We start from the raw sequence: 19,247 nt of genomic DNA on the forward strand, positions 1-19,247 counted from the left end.
GCTTACCCTTATGTTTAACCTATGTGAAGCATAAAAGCAGGCCTTTGGAAACACTCAAGACGGAGGCGGTGTAACAAAAAGGTACATTTTATCGGTCTACTGACTTGGATAAATCATATATTCACAGTTTCAATAAACAAATTACGTCTCTCCCTCCAAAAAATCGTTGATTGTACGATGAAAACGGCGCACTTGAATGGAGTGCCAAGTTAAGCAGTTGCCTTCCAATATCCAACCTAATCTGCTTTTCGCTGGGCCCGAAAGCACCGGGCGTAGCGTTTTGCACACGAGAGCCTCTGACGTATGAGCGAGGGACGACTTCTTTTCCGCGCACTCTCTTTTCTTCACCATAGTTCTGTACTGCATGTGCTCTAGCAGGTGCTTCACTTTATCACATCACAAACAGCTTTTTCTGCATTCCTCTTCCTCCTCCGAAAAAGTAAGGGCGGTGTGCCAATATCATGGAAATAGGTCTTAATTTACTTTCCTCGTATCTGTTTTTATTGAAGTACATGAAGTATGTATGGCGCAAGTGAGCCCATGTGATTGGCGAGGATGTGTAGCTTTTTTTCAGAGCAAAATGTCCCCATTTGTTTGCTCTTTGCTGTTTGGAAGTCGCAAGCGGCATTAATTTAAATACACAGTTGTGTACATTTTTTCCATTATTTACTTTATAATAAACTTTTAGCTATAACTTGGAAATCTCGCCAATACATTTTCAGTGACGTTTTTAACGTGGTTGCTTTGTTAAGGTTCTAGTTCAAAGGGTGGAAAAAACTGTTTTCACATATTTTCACATTTTTTTTGTGGCTTTGTCATCAAAATAGGATCAGTTCCGGCCAGGTGGCAGCCCAAGCTGGTGCAAGGCATGTCATAAAATTAGCAGAGGGTGACTGCCTCCAGTCTTTGAGAGGGAAGCATCCAAGAAAGAGGAGGTAATAAGAGTATCCTTTTCTTCCTTTGTACCTAAAGATGTTAGAGAAATCTACACCAGCAAATAGGCACTCAAACAGGCCCCAGCCTTATACAGAAATCAATTGGGATGGGATAAATATTTTCTTCCAAATGTTATTCTCTAAATGTAGGGAGCCTCAATGACACCCTCAATAACCTTGAAGCCAAAAGCAAAGCGCTCTATAAAAGCCATGATAGAGCAGCTACAATATCAAGGAATCTTAACCCTTTGCCTTTCTCCTAAGACCACTCCTCTTTTTCCCATCCCCAAACCAGATGGGTCATATAGAATACTTATAGATTATAAAAATCCGAATTTCCACACAAGAACATATGCTGTACAGAATGCCCATAGTACAGGTTTAATGACAAATCTTGTCCAGAAAAAAAAAAAAAAACAACCATAGATATTTACAGTGAGTTTTTCAGTCAGAATAAAGAGCCTGTAACTAGGTATCTAACAGCTTTCAGTTTCAACAGAAAGCATTACTCTTTTAAATGTTTGGTTATGAGATATAAAAATATCTGGGACATTTTTCAGCAAGCATCATGGAGATCTTACAACCAGATCTCAAGGCGTTGACATACATTGATGACATCTGTTTTACAGATGATGATTGAAAAGTGCACCTGATTAGTGTGGACCGGATTGTGCCAATTACAGGGCTACAATTTAAAAAAAAAATCTAAAATAACCTGCCTTTCTTAGATAAGAGTTATCAGACGAGGGCAAAGGATTGGCACCTGATTTTCTTCAGAAATGTACATCTTTACAACTTCCCGATACCTTGAAGTTGCAATCATGCTGGGACTTCCTAACTTCAGACGGGCTTACTTGCCTCATCATGATCAGTGAGTTAAGCCTTTGTACCACCCGATTCCCCCATCTTTTCTGCAAAACAGTGCACCATACTAATATCTTGTGCGCCCTGCAAGCAGACATGCTTTAAACAAAAGACTTCAAGACTAGGGCTTGAAAAAAACACCCTAGTGTTGGGAGTCATACAAAGCTAGTTTGATTATACATATGTAATCTATAACGAGGGACAAAAGGTTCCCGTAGCCCCCAAATCATATTTACCTGAAGAAACAATGCTACCTTTGAAAAAATCCTTAAAGCCGTACAAACAGCGATTCTAAAAGAATGCTCATTGGCGCAAAGAAAACTCATAATTGTAGTTTCTGTCATACCAGCACTAGAGGCAGCCATAAGAGCACACATTCCTAATACCCAGGCATTACACCCAAGATAGGTGCAGTGGGCTGCTTCATTGACTGCAGTGGATGTAAAATCCAATATGATCCTGCTCTGTGAACAGAAGCATTTCCCAAGATTCCAACATTGTCCCTACTCCAAAAGTTTTATCCATTGAGTCATATCATAATGTATTTCACAGAGATGGCTCTACTCAACCTCCAGTAGGAAATAAAAGTACTCGACAACCTGCTCCTCAGCACAGGGTGTAGTAAAGAATTGTGAGAGTCACTCACAGTGCACCCACAGTAAACTCTTACTAGACAGCACAGCCTGTGTTCGCCCCAAAGGGTTACAGGCATGCTATGTCCTGGATTGGAGAACGTCTGCAATTCAGCAATCTTTACAGAGACGAACATCACGGATTATTTCAGCATGCTGACTGCACACTAAACAAGCTTGACTGCTACAATACTAAGTTCAGGCTTTAGTTTGTATTATCATCTGTATGAAGTCCAGAGAGCATTAAATAATTTTCCTAAAAGAGTATTGGGTGGGCGTACTCCATACAAGGTGCTCTTTGGAGTGCCTATTCATGTACCTGGCTTCAGTTATCCTGTGAATGTGACGGGTGAAAAAATAATTTAACCTGGACTAACATTTGAATGTTTTACTAAAAGTCCAAGATGTCAGGGACAAGATGACTTATTCAGAGACTTCAGAGTCCGCCACCAGTGAAGAAAAGATTTTAACAGAGGCTAACGGGTGAATCGGTCCCTAAGATCGGCGATCTAGTCAGAGAAAAGGTCCACGATAAACAAGCTTTTGAGTCACCTTACAGACCACCCCTTTCAGTGTTTGGGGTGAAATGCGAACAAACAGTGATTCTGCCTTCTTTAGTTGGTTCCAAGAAAAACTGACAGGTGTCCACTGACCATGTAACAAAAAAATACTATGGTCAGTTCTGCACAACAGAGTCTCCTGGACATCAAGAAGAGTTGAGGGTAGCAGCTTGACCCTAGTCAGAATGAAATACCCTTTGACGAATATAGTAACTTCACTAGCTTAAGTTCCCAGCTGGAAACATTTGTGCCTATGAATTTGATGCTGCCAATGTCAGAAGCAGCTCTATGATTTACTGTGAGCCACTACCTGGATCAGGGTCCACCGAAATGGTCTTAACACAAGAAACAATGATCTACGAAAATGGCTAAGAATTCTACACAGAAGACTTAACAAGACATTCCCATGTCTCTCTGCGTTAGCAATTTCTTTCTACATATCACTGGTTTGGTGACCATTAAAATCACTATGATCCTCCATTTGGATTGCTACAAGAGTGACACTCTTCATCACATGGCTGATAACACTAATTGTTGTCTTGTTGCTACTGAATGGACATTGTGTCCCTGCAAGAATTACCCCACTGCCTATGGTTCAAGAACTCTAGCCGCCCTTTTTATCCATCAGAGTGCAAAGAGATCTCTAAGCTGCCAGTATCACAGCTTATCCTGTGCCCAAGGGCTCAGTTCAGGAAAAGGTCCCTTATCAAATTATGGGACATACTGAGACATTTCAATTGCCATAGGTGTTGAAATTTCAATGAATGATGTAATTATTCTTGGTTCTATTTCAGATGACTGTGATACTGAGACCATAAAATGCATTATGTTTGATGTACAAGAATATACTACTTTGAACCATTAAGACCCATATTTGAGTGTATTGAATAATAAAGATATGTATTGGTTTCATCACTATGCTCATTATTCTGAACATAGAACGAGTTATCCTAGAGAAATACAGAAGTATACACAATAGTCATCCAAACGTCTTGAAAAACGTTTCCCTAATTTAAAATTAAGAATAGATTACAACCCACAGTTTATTATTCTTCACAAATTTCACAACTCATGATAAGTCTGATTACTAACAATACTGGAAAGCAAACATTGATGAAAAAAGCATTTGGGAAACTAAATATTAGAAATTCAGGATAAAGAAGCCCTGTTCAGAGCTTGTATTATCCCAAAAGAAATGATATTTCAGATTAAAACTGTCCAGCATACTAGCTATCTGGGGTGGGTTTGAGAGCATGAAATATTTTAAGAAATCTTCTATACCTAAAGTTAATTTACCTTCTTTACTAATTGGCAAACACAAATTAATTTATCTGATTATGATATAAATTTCATGATTCAAAATAGAATGTAGAATGTATAATTCCCTTCACTTCCCGCCTAAAAGTTTGGCCTTATGAATCTAAAACCTGCATGCATCATTTTCGTTCCAACACCCCTGTTCCGACAGCTAATAGTCTCGACCCATGTCTAGCAGCCATATTTCTTTAGTAGTCACTACATATAGTGAAGGTCAGTGTTTCCCAAACTGTGCCTTGCAAGTCGATTTTTGGTGTGTTGGGTAAGTCAGAGCAATTAATAAAGATGCCTTTAAATTCTGTGTTTAGCTTGTCATATTTGCCAGTGCTTTAAAGACAGAGGTCAAATATCAGGCTATGTTTTATGATAAATTGCTGCTTATTCTTTTAACGTTGCTTGATGTTTACTTTTTTTTGTTCAAAGTGAAAGGAGTTTTTAAAGTGAACTATGTGACAGGCAGAGTGAAAAGAAAGGTTGTAGGATGTTTGTTTTTGCAACACCCAACAAAATGTAAATACCTGCAAATGAACTGTATGCATTTAGCTTTTGGGAAAGAAAAAATGAAGCACGTTTTTTTTTTATTCTGAAGTGTGCTGGAAACAAAGATTTTAATAGGATCAAAACAAACGAAGCCACTTTACTTGAGGATGCACAAATGCTAAATACTTACAGAAACCTGACTTCCACACATTATAATTTCTGTGCTCTATCATAAAACTATATGTCTCTGCAAATTTAGTGGACATTTCTATGGAAAAAGTGCTTTCTGAAAATGTCAGTGCGTTACTACACAATGCTTTAGTTACCTTAAAAAATAGGGTGGCCTCATGTCCAATAAAGGTAGATGGGTCATGAAAATCTATTGTACTAAAGGGTTGGGTTGACGGGGAAGGAAGATGGAACCGCTTAGTGTGGCTCTGTGAGCCACTCCCTTCCAGATCCGGTTTTGATATGGTTGTTACGCCAATGTGCGAAGAGATGATTGGGGAAGGCTGCTAAGTGGGCAAGGCATATGGAGCTACTCCTGCTTGGGACTGCAAGCAGGTTGGCAGCTCAGCCGAGAGACAGAGGCTAGGGTGCTACAGCTATCATTTGTTGTCATTGCCCGTGATGTACGCTGGGCAGAGGGAGCTCCTGGTGCATCATGCAGCTTCTGCTGGACATGTCCTCCTGAAAGTTAAGCGCAGCAGCTCTGAAGTAAAGAGAACGGAGTCAGGTGTAAACAAGGAGGTGGAAATATATATGCTAGCCACTATCTAAAAAAAATAAAACAATTCTGGAAGATTAACCGCAGGGGCAACGGGGATCAATGTCTCAGCCTTTAATTGCAGGCTTTTTTTGCCCCGGTATCTGGAGATACTCAAATGAGGGCTAAACTGGTTTCCCCCAATGAGAAGGAATTAGTGTCTGGGCAAACGGTCTTGAGCGGGGCTCCCCCGAGATGGGATAAGGAAGCAACATCATTGGATTCAGCCCCTTTACTTTTCTCCTGTGGTGAAGGAGCACACGTACAGCCTGCTGAGGTGCCAGTTGAACTGCAGGAGCTATCGGCCATGAAAGCAAATATGCAGCTTAGCCTGGGGCGCTCAGTGGAAGTGGGATGTTCTTTGAACCTCTGAAGGACAGGCTGGAGTGTAGCCCCACCTGATGGTATTGCAAGTGTGGCCCTGGGGGGTTTTGAGTACGCTCCAGATCACAGGGATACATTATTTTCTCTCACCAATGGGTCAGAAACCTTCAATCTGAGTCTTAGTGATTTGGATGATGACTCACACTCCCTTGCCTAAGGAGCCAGCTTGAGTAGTGCATCTGACGGGCCATGTGTTACAGCTGGATGAATGAAGCACAGAAAAAAGAGAGAGGGGAGCCAAACTAGGGGGTCAAAGTGGAAAACAAATCCTGTGCTTCTCGTTCCTTGAAATGGGACTATTCTGCAAACCAGCAGGCTTATCTTGATGGTCAGACTCAGCCAATAACCTCACTTCCTCTGGTGGGAAATTGTTTGATTTCTGAGGTAGGATCTAAAGAACTCACACTAGGACTCATATATAACTCCATAAAACAGCTTCAGGAGGAAAATCACAGTGAAAGCCACAGGGCCCGTCTAGCTACAAAGAAGATGCAAGGGGCAATCTGGAAGTTTAATAAAACTTGTTCGGAAATTTGGGATAGGATTTCTTCAGTAGACTACAGGGAGTGCAGAATTATTAGGCAAGTTGTATTTTTGAGGATTAATTTTATTATTGAACAACAACCATGTTCTCAATGAACCCAAAAAACTCATTAATATCAAAGCTGAATATTTTTGGAAGTAGTTTTTAGTTTGTTTTTAGTTTTAGCTATGTTAGGGGGATATCTGTGTGTGCAGGTGACTATTACTGTGCATAATTATTAGGCAACTTAACAAAAAACAAATATATACCCATTTCAATTATTTATTATTACCAGTGAAACCAATATAACATCTCAACATTCACAAATATACATTTCTGACATTCAAAAACAAAACAAAAACAAATCAGTGACCAATATAGCCACCTTTCTTTGCAAGGACACTCAAAAGCCTGCCATCCATGGATTCTGTCAGTGTTTTGATCTGTTCACCATCAACATTGCGTGCAGCAGCAACCACAGCCTCCCAGACACTGTTCAGAGAGGTGTACTGTTTTCCCTCCTTGTAAATCTCACATTTGATGATGGACCACAGGTTCTCCATGGGGTTCAGATCAGGTGAACAAGGAGGCCATGTCATTAGATTTCCTTCTTTTATACCCTTTCTTGCCAGCCACTCTGTGGAGTACTTGGACGCGTGTGATGGAGCATTGTCCTGCATGAAAATCATGTTTTTCTTGAAGGATGCAGACTTCTTCCTGTACCACTGCTTGAAGAAGGTGTCTTCCAGGAACTGGCAGTAGGACTGGGAGTTGAGCTTGACTCCATCCTCAACCCGAAAAGGCCCCACAAGCTCATCTTTGATGATACCAGCCCAAACCAGTACTCCACCTCCACCTTGCTGGCGTCTGAGTGGGACTGGAGCTCTCTGCCCTTTACCAATCCAGCCACGGGCCCATCCATCTGGCCCATCAAGACTCACTCTCATTTCATCAGTCCATAAAACCTTAGAAAAATCAGTCTTGAGATATTTCTTGGCCCAGTCTTGACGTTTCAGCTTGTGTGTCTTGTTCAGTGGTGGTCGTCTTTCAGCCTTTCTTACCTTGGCCATGTCTCTGAGTATTGCACACCTTGTGCTTTTGGGCACTCCAGTGATGTTGCAGCTCTGAAATATGGCCAAACTGGTGGCAAGTGGCATCGTGGCAGCTGCACGCTTGACTTTTCTCAGTTCATGGGCAGTTATTTTGCGCCTTGGTTTTTCCACACGCTTCTTGCGACCCTGTTGACTATTTTGAATGAAACGCTTGATTGTTCGATGATCACGCTTCAGAAGCTTTGCAATTCTAAGAGTGCTGCATCCCTCTGCAAGATATCTCACTATTTTTTACTTTTCTGAGCCTGTCAAGTCCTTCTTTTGACCCATTTTGCCAAAGGAAAGGAAGTTGCCTAATAATTATGCACACCTGATATAGGGTGTTGATGTCATTAGACCACACCCCTTCTCATTACAGAGATGCACATCACCTAATATGCTTAATTGGTAGTAGGCTTTCGAGCCTATACAGCTTGGAGTAAGACAACATGCATAAAGAGGATGATGTGGTCAAAATACTCATTTGCCTAATAATTCTGCACTCCCTGTAGTGCGCTGTGGCACTGAAGTTAGAAGTTGGAGCGCTCAAAGGCCAGACTGATGGCAACAAATCCCAGATGATGTATATACCTTGGAAGATAGAAGACTTTGAGAATAGGCAAGAAAGGAACAATCTCAGATTTCTGGGGCTTTCAGAAGGTGTGGAGGGTGGTGACATCAGAGTCTTCATGCCATATCTCCTCAAGGGGGCCTTCCCTAAACTGACGACATGGAACTGGGACCTCGAGGTTCACCACTTTCATTGTTTTCCGCTGATGCTTAAAAACAACGTGACGAGCAGGCTGACAGGCCTAGAGTTATTCTGATGTATTTTGGGAGTTTTTTACGTAGGCAAGTAGTCTTTGAAAAGGCTCCCAATGATTCTAAACTTAGTTAGAACGGTCATACCTTTTTTGGGCTGCTTGATTTTTGTCACGCCATGGTGGGGAGGAAATGGTGGCTCAGACAACTCATTAATCCATTTCAAGACCTTGGGTGAAGAATTTTTGATAAACTCGGCCCTGCTGAAGGTCAGCTTTCAGGGCAAGACTTTACCTCAGAGGTTAAGACTAAAAAACATTTGAATGCCCTCTCTCCTGGTACCTGAGAGCTTTCTTATCTGGGAGGGTTGTCTGTGTTATGAGATGATCCTATCTTTGTCTTTATTTTGACCAAATTAAATTTCTTTACAGAGCATAATAAGTGCTATTTATGGTTGGAAGTCTGTCACGAGAGCTGGGCGACATGCTTTGTTTATATATTTCTGTTTCTATAGGGGTATCTTCTTTTTTATGTCTTTGTCCTCTCTTGTTTCTTCCTTGGAGCTGGTTTGGTGGTAGTTGGGGGGAGCATGCGGAGGGTGTATTAGGGAACCATCACTCAGGTCTTGGGTGGCCAGATTGCTTCATGGTTTTGGTGGAGGGGTTCCTGGGGCAGGATGGAGTTGGTTTGGGTTGCAGAGATTCAGAGTAAGGATGGAGGAGGGGGTGTCAAAGCAGGAGGAGAATCAAGAGGTACAGATATTTGGTAACAGTAGGAGCTAGTGAGGTTTTTGTGCCAAAAGGAGCAGGGCCTCTTCGGACGTTACCTTTTTTACTGCATAGCCATGAGTAAGCTCTGATTGCAACTTTGAATATCTGTGGGCTGAATGATAGTTGTAAAAGACAAGAGATGTCACAAGATCCAAAAGTACTTTGCCTACAGGAGACGCATACAGAGGGGCAAGGAGGCATCGTCTAAAATCTCTAGGCTACCTTTTGGTAGGGTGTACAACCCAAGCTATTAGGAGCTGGGGGTGCCGATAATGGCACGGACAAATATGTGTAGTTTTGATCGGTCTGTTGCTGACAACTTTGGGAGGTGGGTGGTTACTGAGTGTCATTATTCCAGGGGGTATTCACCCTCTGTTTGGTCTATGGGTCAGTTGTGGACGACCCCGCAGTCTTCAACTGGATGGACACTGAGGCCCTCCTCATGACATTGGTGGTAAATGCCGTTTGCCATATTATGACACACACACACCAAACTGACAGAATACTGCCACATACACAAATCCGTCAGCCCAAAGGTCAGTGTTAAAGTGTTGGAACGAACATCCAAACCGCTACGCCAACAAAACACCGCCCACCACATTATGACCCACGAATCACCACGACGGACATTTAATGGCGGTTAAACCATTGGCAGTACACACTGGCACGCTCAGAATGGCCACCAAAATACAAAACAACACAACACTGGCCTAAACGAAAATCACACACCTGACACTGGTACACACACCACACCCACCCACCCACAGCACTATAAAACACACACCCACATTACCCACAACCCTTTACGAATACCAATAATCGCCACAAGACTAACACGAAGACCACTGAGACAACTACACACATACCACAAACACCCATCCATCCGTCACGCACCCCACATCCCACCACATCACTTAACACTCTCTTGCACAACACACACCACACAACACCCATGTCCCCACTAAGGCTCCCCCGTTTCACTGATGAGGAGTTGCAGTCATGGAGGAGGAAATAGTCAGGGTAGAGCCACAGCCGTTTGGAGCACAGGTAAAGCATATATCCATTGCCAGGAAGATGGAGCTATGGCGGAGAATAGTGGACCGAGTGAACCCCATGGGAAAGCATCCAAGAACAAGGGATGTCATCAGGAAGAGGTGGAACGACCTACAGGGGAAGGTTTGTTCCGTGGCAGCAAGGCATCAGCTCACCATCCAGAGGACTGATGGTGGACCCCCGCCTCCTCCCCCACAGCATGGGAGGAGCAAGTCTTGGGAATACTGCATCCTAAGGGACTTACTGGAGTAGCCGGAGGACTGGACACTGGTGAATCAATATTTACTACTCATCACCCCCATATCTGCACGCCAACACCCCCCCTCACCATCACTCCACTCCATCCCACACACTGCACCTACACACCTGACTAACCCCAATGCCAAGCCCTGCATGCTATACCAATGCATGGACAGCCCTCCCAGCCCTGCATGTACACCCATCACGAAAGCATGCACAGCATGGAGAACAACAATCCCACAATACATCACCATACACAAAAAAGGTGGCAGGGCAACAGCAACAATATGGGGGAAGCTAGGGATCTACAGTATGTCACAGACATGAAGTATAATACACCGCTTACACCCCCACAGGTGCCCCAGCCAATCTCAGCGGGAAATGGGGTGCCACGACTATCCAGTCCCCCAACAGAAGATGCCCCCAGTGATGTCAGTAACTCTGGACTTCAGGATCTGGATGAACTACCTGGCCCATGAGGGACTACTGTTCAGTCGACCACTCGGCCCACTCACAGTCCACCACAGAGCCCCCCCATCAGTATCCAACACCACAGCACCCACCCAACGCCCCCACACCTCTGTCCCAAGGACACGTCAATCAGCAGTGTGCCCACCTGTACAGGGACCCCGGTCCACACCTCATCCCCAAGACAATCAGGGTGGGGGTCAGTGGCAGTGGGCACACCGTTCAGGGGACAGAGGCACAGGGCAACAGGGATACTGGGAGGACACTGTGTGTCAGGGGGAGGACAGGGCCAGGGAACCAACTCTCCAGGAGGCACTCACTAAAGTCCTGGGGGCTTACCAACAATCCCAGGACAAGATGGGCCAGATCCTTACCAACATGAAGGAGAACAAGCGGCTGCATGAGGAACACCATCAGGAGTTCAGGGAGGATTTGCAGGCCCTCAACACCACCATGGTCTCTACAGCAGAGGGGCTGGCAAATATGGCCAGCATCATGAGGGAATGGACAGCACACAAGCATGCCCTTCCACTAGCCAGTCTGCTGACCAGCCCACCACTTCCGCTGCAGTTAGTGGGCCGGAGGCTCTGCCACAGGACCCACAGGCCACCAGCACCCCTCCCCCCTGCAGAAGGTGAACCACCCCACTGTCCTCGTGGTCCACTGCTGCTACAGAGTCACTTCCAGTCTCCTCCTCCTGCAGATAAGGCACATGTCGTCTCAGGGCCAGGTTGTGCAACATGCAGCATGCCACTACTATCTGGCAGACCTTCTCAGTGAGTAGCACAGGGATCCACCTGTTAGATGGAGGCATCTAAGCCTGCCCTTCAGGAGGCCGAAGGTCCTTTCAATAATTTTCCTGGTTCGCCCATGTGCATCATTATAATGATTCTCAGCCCCTGTCCTAGCATTCTTCATAGGGTCAGGAGCCATAATAGGTTTGGGTAGCCAGAGTCACATGCACGTATTGCGGGACAAACATTAGCCTTACACAAAGGTATGGGGTTAACACCAGAAGGCATACACTGCCATACATTGGGTGGGGAGTCAGGCTCACCAATTAGCCACACCCTGTGCCTCTGTAGTTGTGCCATCACATTTGCGATGCTGCTATTCCTCAGGACAAAGGTGTCGTTCACCGACCCAGGATACTTGACAGTGACGTGGGAGATGTACTGGTCAGCCAGACACACCATTTGCACACTGAGTCAGTGGAAACTCTTCCGATTCCTGAAAACCTGTTTATTCTGGCAGGGGGGGACAAATGCAACATGTGTACTGTCATTCGCCCCAATAATATTGGGTATATGTCCCACTGCATAGAATCCTGCCTCCACAGTGGCCAAATCTTCCACCTGGGGGAAAGCAATGTAGCTGCACATGTGTTTCACCAGGGCAAACAAAACCCATGCCAGCACGATTGAGAACATTGACCGTGACATTCCTGCTGCCAAGCCTACTGTCACTTGGGAAAGAACAAGTTGCCAGGAAATGGAGCACTGATAGACCATGCGCAAGAGGGGGATCCCAGTGCGATGACGGATAGCTGATATCACATTAGGCTTCAGTTGAGCACACAGCTCTGTGAATGTGGCCCTGTCCAGTCTATAGGTGAGTATTATGTGCCTGTCTGCTAGTGTAGCCAAGTCCACAAGGGGTCTGTACACAGGTTCTTTTCTCCTCCTCCGATTCCTCCTTAGTGGGTGTCACAATTTAAACAATAGAACCACCACCTCAGTGTACACAGAGCTGTAATGGGATGGGACAATGGGAATGGGAATGTATGTGCAAATTATAGAAATTACGCAGTTCTTGTTTATCTGAATGTTGTCCACCACCATAAAATGGCGACCGCCTGTCCTGTATGAAGGGACAGGTGGAAATGAGGTAATTCCACCGGCGTTGGGCATCATGGCGGAAGGCGGTCTTGCACCGCCGTGCTATACCTCATTGGCTAATATGGGGCTCTATGGAGTACAGTGGCCAATGGGGATCACCGGCGGCAGTGATGGTGTACACCACCTCTGACATGACTGCCTTTTTCTGTCTATAACCTCACTTGATTCCTGACTTTCCACAGGACAACACTTACTCTGCATGTGCTGCTGTGACTTGTGCCTGGCTCCTGCCGTGGCCCGTGTGACCGGGGGAAAAGGCCCCTGCCTTCACTTCGGAGGAGTTGGAGCGCTTGGTGGATGGGGTCCTACCCCAGTATGGACAGCTGTATGGCCTCCAGACCAACAGGTGAGTACACCTTGGGCACGATGCATGTGACAAGGTTGCATGGATCGTGCCCAAGGTGTACTCACCTGTTGGTCTGGAGGCCATACAGCATGTGACAAGGTTGCATGGAGATGTGTGTGCAAGCATCGTGTCATTTGGGGGGGTATGTCTGGTGGTAGTGTACATGATGGGCGCTGGGTGATGTGTGTGCCAGTGGAGATGGAAATGGGATTTGTGGGCCATATGTGTGACAGGCTGGATTGTATGTGTAACGGTGTCCTCCTGTCTGTGTTTCCTCTGCAGGTCAGCGCCCATCAGAAGAAGGAATTGTGGTGTGCCATCGCCAAGGAGGTGCCGAACCTAGGGGTCTACAGCAGGCGGAGAACCCACTGTAGGAAAAGGTGGGAGGACCTGAAACGTTGGGCCCGGAAGACCGCGGAGGCCTAGTTGGGGATGGCTTCCCAACGAGGGCGGGGTGCCCGTCGGAACCTGATCCCCCTGGTGGCCTTCATACTGTCTGAGGCATACCCAGAGCTAGATGGGCACTTGAGGGCATCACAGCAGCCGCAAGGAGGTGAGTACAGTGGGTGTTACAACTATAATTGGTAGGTGGCATGGGATCCTGGTGGTGGGTGTCAGTTAGTGGGTGCCCCATAATGCCAGGTCAGAGATCTCAGCCTGATCCAGCTCAAGGGTAATGGTTGTATTGCTAGATCTGGTAACCTGGCTTGGTTGCATTCCATGTCAGACAGGGATTAGTGACTCCCAGGAGGGATGCAGTTGGCGAGTGTTGGCTCTTATCTTGCTGTGATACCTAACCAATAGAATGCCAGTGTGATGCATGGTGCTCAATCCTGATCCCTGTGTGTGACGGTAATGTGTATGCCAGCTGTGGCGCTGGTGCTGGTGCTGCATTTGACCAACTGCTCACTTTGTCTCTCTCTCCCTTTTTAGGGTCGAGCCTGCGTTGCATGCGCTCGCGCATGCGTATCGCAGCGAGACGCTTAAGTATTTAGAAAAGGGCTCGGAGCCCTGTCAACTTCACGTCAGTGTTTTTTATTGGTTCGTGGGCTTGACTAATAAAATCTACTTGCTTTCATTAGTCGAAGGCACGCATACGTCATGCCTTTTCCGGTGGCTAGCCCTCCTCGAGCGCAGCAACCAAGTACAGAAAACATGCGAGGCTCGCTGTTTTCCATCGGGCTCGTGGACTTCTTTTTCTCTAATTTACGAGCGTGATCTCGCTTGGCAGAAGTCGAACGCTTTACATAGTTAATTTCACTTTTTCGGGTTATGTACATAAATGCACTTTTGCCCGATAGGTGAAAAGTCGGGTTAGGAGTTTACAACGCGATCAGCTCTAACATGAGCAAACACGAGACCCGTTGCATTGCAAATGCTTGTTTCTTCTGCCATCCTGTCCATGTGTGCATTAGCATGATCTGGCGGAGAAGCAGGGGAACCGGCAACAGAGGGAGCTGCATCCCACAGGACCCAGGAGGCAGAGTCCACTGACGCCAAGGGGTCAACACTGACTGATTCCTCCTCCGTTGGAAGCTCCCTGGTGGTGGCGGACACCTCTGGGACCACCCCAGCTACAGGTACAGCCGCACCCCTGTACCAGCACCATCCTCCCAGTAGCCCCTCCCCAAGTTTCCCGTGCCCGCTCACCCCGGGGGGTGCCCTGAGTGAGGAGGCTATTGACCTCTTGAGATCCATCTCTGTAGAGCAGTCAGCCATTGTGAATGCCATCCAGGGCCTGGCATCCCATATGCAGCAATGTAATGCATCCCTGGAGGGCATTCACAGTGGATTGGCAGCCCAGCAGAGATCGTTCCAGGCTCTGGCCTCCTCTCTGATGGCAGCTATTGTCCCTGTTCCTACCATCCCCCCTCCAACGACCAATTCCCAGTCTCCTCAACCCCAACCCATCCCATGCATACATACAGTCAAGCTTGCACACAAAACATCACACAAGAGTGGCACAGACAAATACAGGCAGCACACTTCAGGCCACAAACACTCACACAAACAACAGACAGTTGCACACACAACAACATTTACTGCTTCCACTGTCTCCCCCTCCTCCCTCACTGTCACATCCGCACTCACACCTGCATGCACTGCATCAACAGCCACCAGCACCATCACCACACGAAACAGCACACACACCTCACTTGCAAACACCTCCACAACATCCATCCACTCGTCCCATGTGTCCTCCCCATCCTGCCTGCCCCCCACCTCCTAAGAGACACAAACGCACACACAGACACCCAACAGCTATCCACCTCACATCAGCACACAACCACTTCCTCAACCTCCACCCCCCATCCCTCCTTCTTCATCCTGCCACACCGTCCCTAAGAAGATTTTACATGCCCAACTTGACCTCTTCCCTCCTCATCAACCCCCCCCCCCCGTCCTGCCCATGAGAGCAGGGTTACAACGACCAAGCCCAGCACCTCAGCCAAACAGTTCACGGAGACAGTGGAGGCACTTCCTAGTCATAGAAGCAAGAAAGGAAAGGATCCCACTCTACCACCCAAGAGAGGTAAGGATCCCACTCCACCACCCAAGCAAGGGAAGGTTCCCACTCCACCAAATAAGAGAGGCAAGAGGGCCCCTCCAACAGCAGTGGGCAAGAAGCCCTCACCCCCAACTGGAACATAGCAGCCCTCACCTCCAGTTGGGACACAACAACCCTCACCTCCAGCTGAGACACAGCAGCCCTCACCTCCAGCTGGGACACAGCAGCCCTCTCCTCCAACTGGGACACAGCAGCCCTCTCCAACTGAGACACAGCAGCGTTCACCTCCAGCTGGGACACAGCAGCCCTCACCTCCAGCAGAGGGCATGTAAGCCACCCCCTGGGACTGTTGTACAAGGAGCCCCCTCCAGAACCAGTGGGCAAGTTCCCTACCTCAGAGACTGTGACCTTGCACTCCCCAGCAGTGTGAAATGGGCATGGAGCCCCCTCCAGAACCAGTGGGCAAGTTCCCCACTTCAGCTGAGGTGCCCCCGCCCCCCTCCCCCTGAGGGGCCTGGCCATTCCCAACATGATGCCCCTGCACAGTGTAGTGCGGATTTCATCAGGGAACAAGTTGGGCCTTGGACTGTGTCCTGTGGCTATGTGGGCCTTTTGTACTTTGGACTGGCCATTGGCCTTTTCTGTACAGTGACTCATATTTCTCTTGTCACATGAACAATACGGTGGCTGTTGGCATCAAATTACACTCAGAATCAGTTCTGGCTAATTGTTGTCCTTGCATTATTATGATCCGTGACCTGTGAGACTGGTTTTCCTCAGCAGCTGGTAGTGTGTAAGGTGAGTGTGTGTGTATGGTGTGCGTGTGTGTATGTCACTCTCCTTTTCCTCCCTCCCATGTGTGCTAGGCTGCTGTACTCACCGTCATCGTCGGCGTTGGTGTTCCAGGTGGAGCATGGTGTGGATGAGCATCAGGAAGACTAGGGTGGTCATTACGACCCTGGCGGTCAGAGACCGTCAGGGGTAATGTGGCATCCGTACCGCCAACAGGCTGCCGGTACGGAGACTAGTATTACGACCGCGGCGGTAGCGCTGCGGTCGCACCGCCGGGGCCGGCGGTTTCCCGCCATTTTAGCCAGGAAGAGGCTGGCGGTAAGGGGTGTCCTGGGGCCCGGCCAGCATTTCACTGTCTGCTTAGCAGACAGTGAAAAGTGCGACGGGTGCTACTGCACCCGTTGCACGGCGGCAACACCGCAGGCTCCATTAGGAGCCGGCTCCTATGTTGCGGCCTCATCCCCGCTGGGCCGGCGGGCGTAAACTTGGTTTGCGCCCCCCGGCCCAGCAAGGATGTCGTAATGGGGTCCGCGGGAGTGCGGCCGCATTGGCGGCCCGCCATGCTCGTAATGACCCCCTTGAAGTTCCGGTTCAATGGCGGCATTGGTCTTCTCTGTGTCTCTGATGGTGAGTCTTTCGTCTTCTGTGTTCTGTTTCCGCCAGGGTTTTGATGGCGTTGGTACCGCCCTGGAAATCGTGGCGGTTTGCTGGGTCATAATATGGTGGGCGGTACCTTGTCTTCCGTCTGGCCGTTGATGGCTACCGCCGTGGTAAGTGGTGTTAACACCCTGGCAGTTGGTGTGGTACATTGGCTGTCTATGGGAGTTATCACCGCCATGGTCATAATTTGAGTGTAATTACCGCCAGCCTGTTGGCGGTATTACCGCCACTTTAACAGTCACCGCCATTGTCATAATGACTATTAGACCTGTCAGATTTTTGGCGTGTCTCCCCTGTCTTTCTCCTGGTTTTGGATTTTTTTTTGCTGGTTTATTGTCTCTGCGTACTTTACCACTGCTAATGAGTGCTAAAGTGCAAGTGCTCTTCATATAAATTGTACTGTGGATTGGTTTATCCATAATTGGCATATTTGATTCACTAATAAGTCACTAGTAACGTGCCCTAGAGGTGCCCAGGGCCTGTGAAACAAATGCTACTAGTGGGACTGCAGCACTGGTTGTGCCACACACATTAGTAGCCCTGTAAACATGACTCAGACCTGCCATTGCAGTGTCTGTGTGTGCAGTTTTAAACTGCCAATTCGACTTGGCAAGTGTACCCACTTGCCAGGCCTCACCCTTCCCTTTTACTACATGTAAGGTACCCCTAAGTTAGGCCCTAGGTAGCCCCAAGGGGCAGGGTGCAGCGTATGTTTAAGGTAGTACATATACTAGTGTGTTTTATATGTCCTAATAGTGAAATACTGCCTTATTCGGTTTTCACTGTTTAAGGCCTATCTCTCTCATAGGTTGCAACATGTGGGCTGCCTTTAAATATCCTTAAAGCGCAGATTCCCTTTGAGAGTAGATAAAAAGATGGAGTTTAGGGTCTGTGAACTCACAATTAAAAAATACATCTTTTAGTGAAGTTGGTTTTTAAATTGTCTGTTTGAAAATATCACTTTTAGAAAGTAGGCATTTTCTTGCTTCTACCATTCTATGACTCTGCCTGTTTGTGGATTGTCTGTCTGGGTCAGTTAGACAGTTAGGCTGTTTTGCACCTCTCTAGACAGTGACACAAAAGGGGGCAGGAGTGTAACCTGCATGTCCTGATGAGCCATCTGAGCTAGAGAGGAGGGAGGAGTGGTCGTTCACACCTGAAAAGACTGTGCCTGCCCTCACACAATGTAGTCTCCGACCCCCTGGTGTGCGTCTGGGACCTGGCCTGGACAAGGAAGGATCTTGCAAACACTTGAGACTTTGCTTTGAAGTTTGCCAGCTTCAAAGGCAGAACTGGGTATAAGAAGAAGACCCAAAACCCCAGACTTTTAGAATCTTTCTGAAATCAAGAGGAACCTCTGCCCAGGAGAAGAGCTGAAGAAGGAGTGCTGTCCCTTTGCTGTGCTGCTTTGCTGGACTGGCCTGCAGTTGCTGCTTCTGTCTGAAAAGAGGGCAAAGGGTGAACTTTCCTGTGTGTCCTGCTTGAAAAAATTCTCCAAGGGCTTGGAGTAGAGCTTGCCTCCTGTTGGAAGTCTCAGGAACACCAAATACTTCAGTTTCCTCGACCTGCAGCACTGGGAAATGTGTGTTTTGTGCTGTGCAAGAGGAGAAACCACAGCGACGGTGCCAACGACGCCGCTGGCTTGCACCGTGACCTGCCGACGCCACACGGAGTCGCATTGCCCCGCTCCGCCTTCACCAAGCCTCTGCTCGCACCGCGACCTGTGGGCCCCCACTCCAGCATCGGCTGTTCACACCGCAGCCTGGGCATCCCGACGATGCCGCTCCTACTGACACCGGCGCCGCTGCCTGCACCTTGGCCTGTGGACACTGCTCGTGAGGTGCACCGCAGCCCCGGTCCACAGATGCCAGCACCATCGACTCCTGTGTCATCACCAGGCATCCTGCCTGCACCATGGCCTGTGGACACTGCTCGTGAGGGTCACGAAGTAGTGTCCCGTCCTGCACCGCTGACTTGGGCCTACCAACGACGATGCCGTTGCCTGCACCATTACCTGTGGACACCGCATGTTCCTCCGCCCCGCTTCACACCGCAGCCCTGGTCGCACCGACACCACACTGGACGCCGTCACCGAGCTGCTGCCTGCAACGTGACCTGTGGGCACCGCACGTCGCGTCGTCCTGCTTCGCACAGCAGCCCTAACGCCATCCACGCTGGCGCACCTGAGTTCATCAGC

The 19,247-nt window shown here is 47.7% G+C and overlaps 1 protein-coding gene across 3 annotated transcripts in view; it reads left to right on the forward strand.

Moving 5' to 3' along the window:
• Window positions 1–19,247, forward strand: part of LOC138292373 (FAS-associated death domain protein-like) — a 141,911-nt gene that overhangs the window by 20,668 nt on the left and 101,996 nt on the right. Inside the window, exon 2 of one of the 3 annotated variants that reach the window (XM_069230938.1) lies at window positions 828–935. The exons of the other annotated variants lie outside the window; for them this stretch is intronic. The gene's annotated coding sequence lies outside the window, so the exon portion shown is untranslated. The remainder of the gene's footprint in view (window positions 1–827; window positions 936–19,247) is intronic. 3 annotated transcript variants of the gene reach the window in all.

The sequence above is a fragment of the Pleurodeles waltl genome, chromosome 4_2 (assembly GCF_031143425.1).
Source record: "Pleurodeles waltl isolate 20211129_DDA chromosome 4_2, aPleWal1.hap1.20221129, whole genome shotgun sequence".
Lineage (NCBI taxonomy): Eukaryota > Metazoa > Chordata > Amphibia > Caudata > Salamandridae > Pleurodeles > Pleurodeles waltl.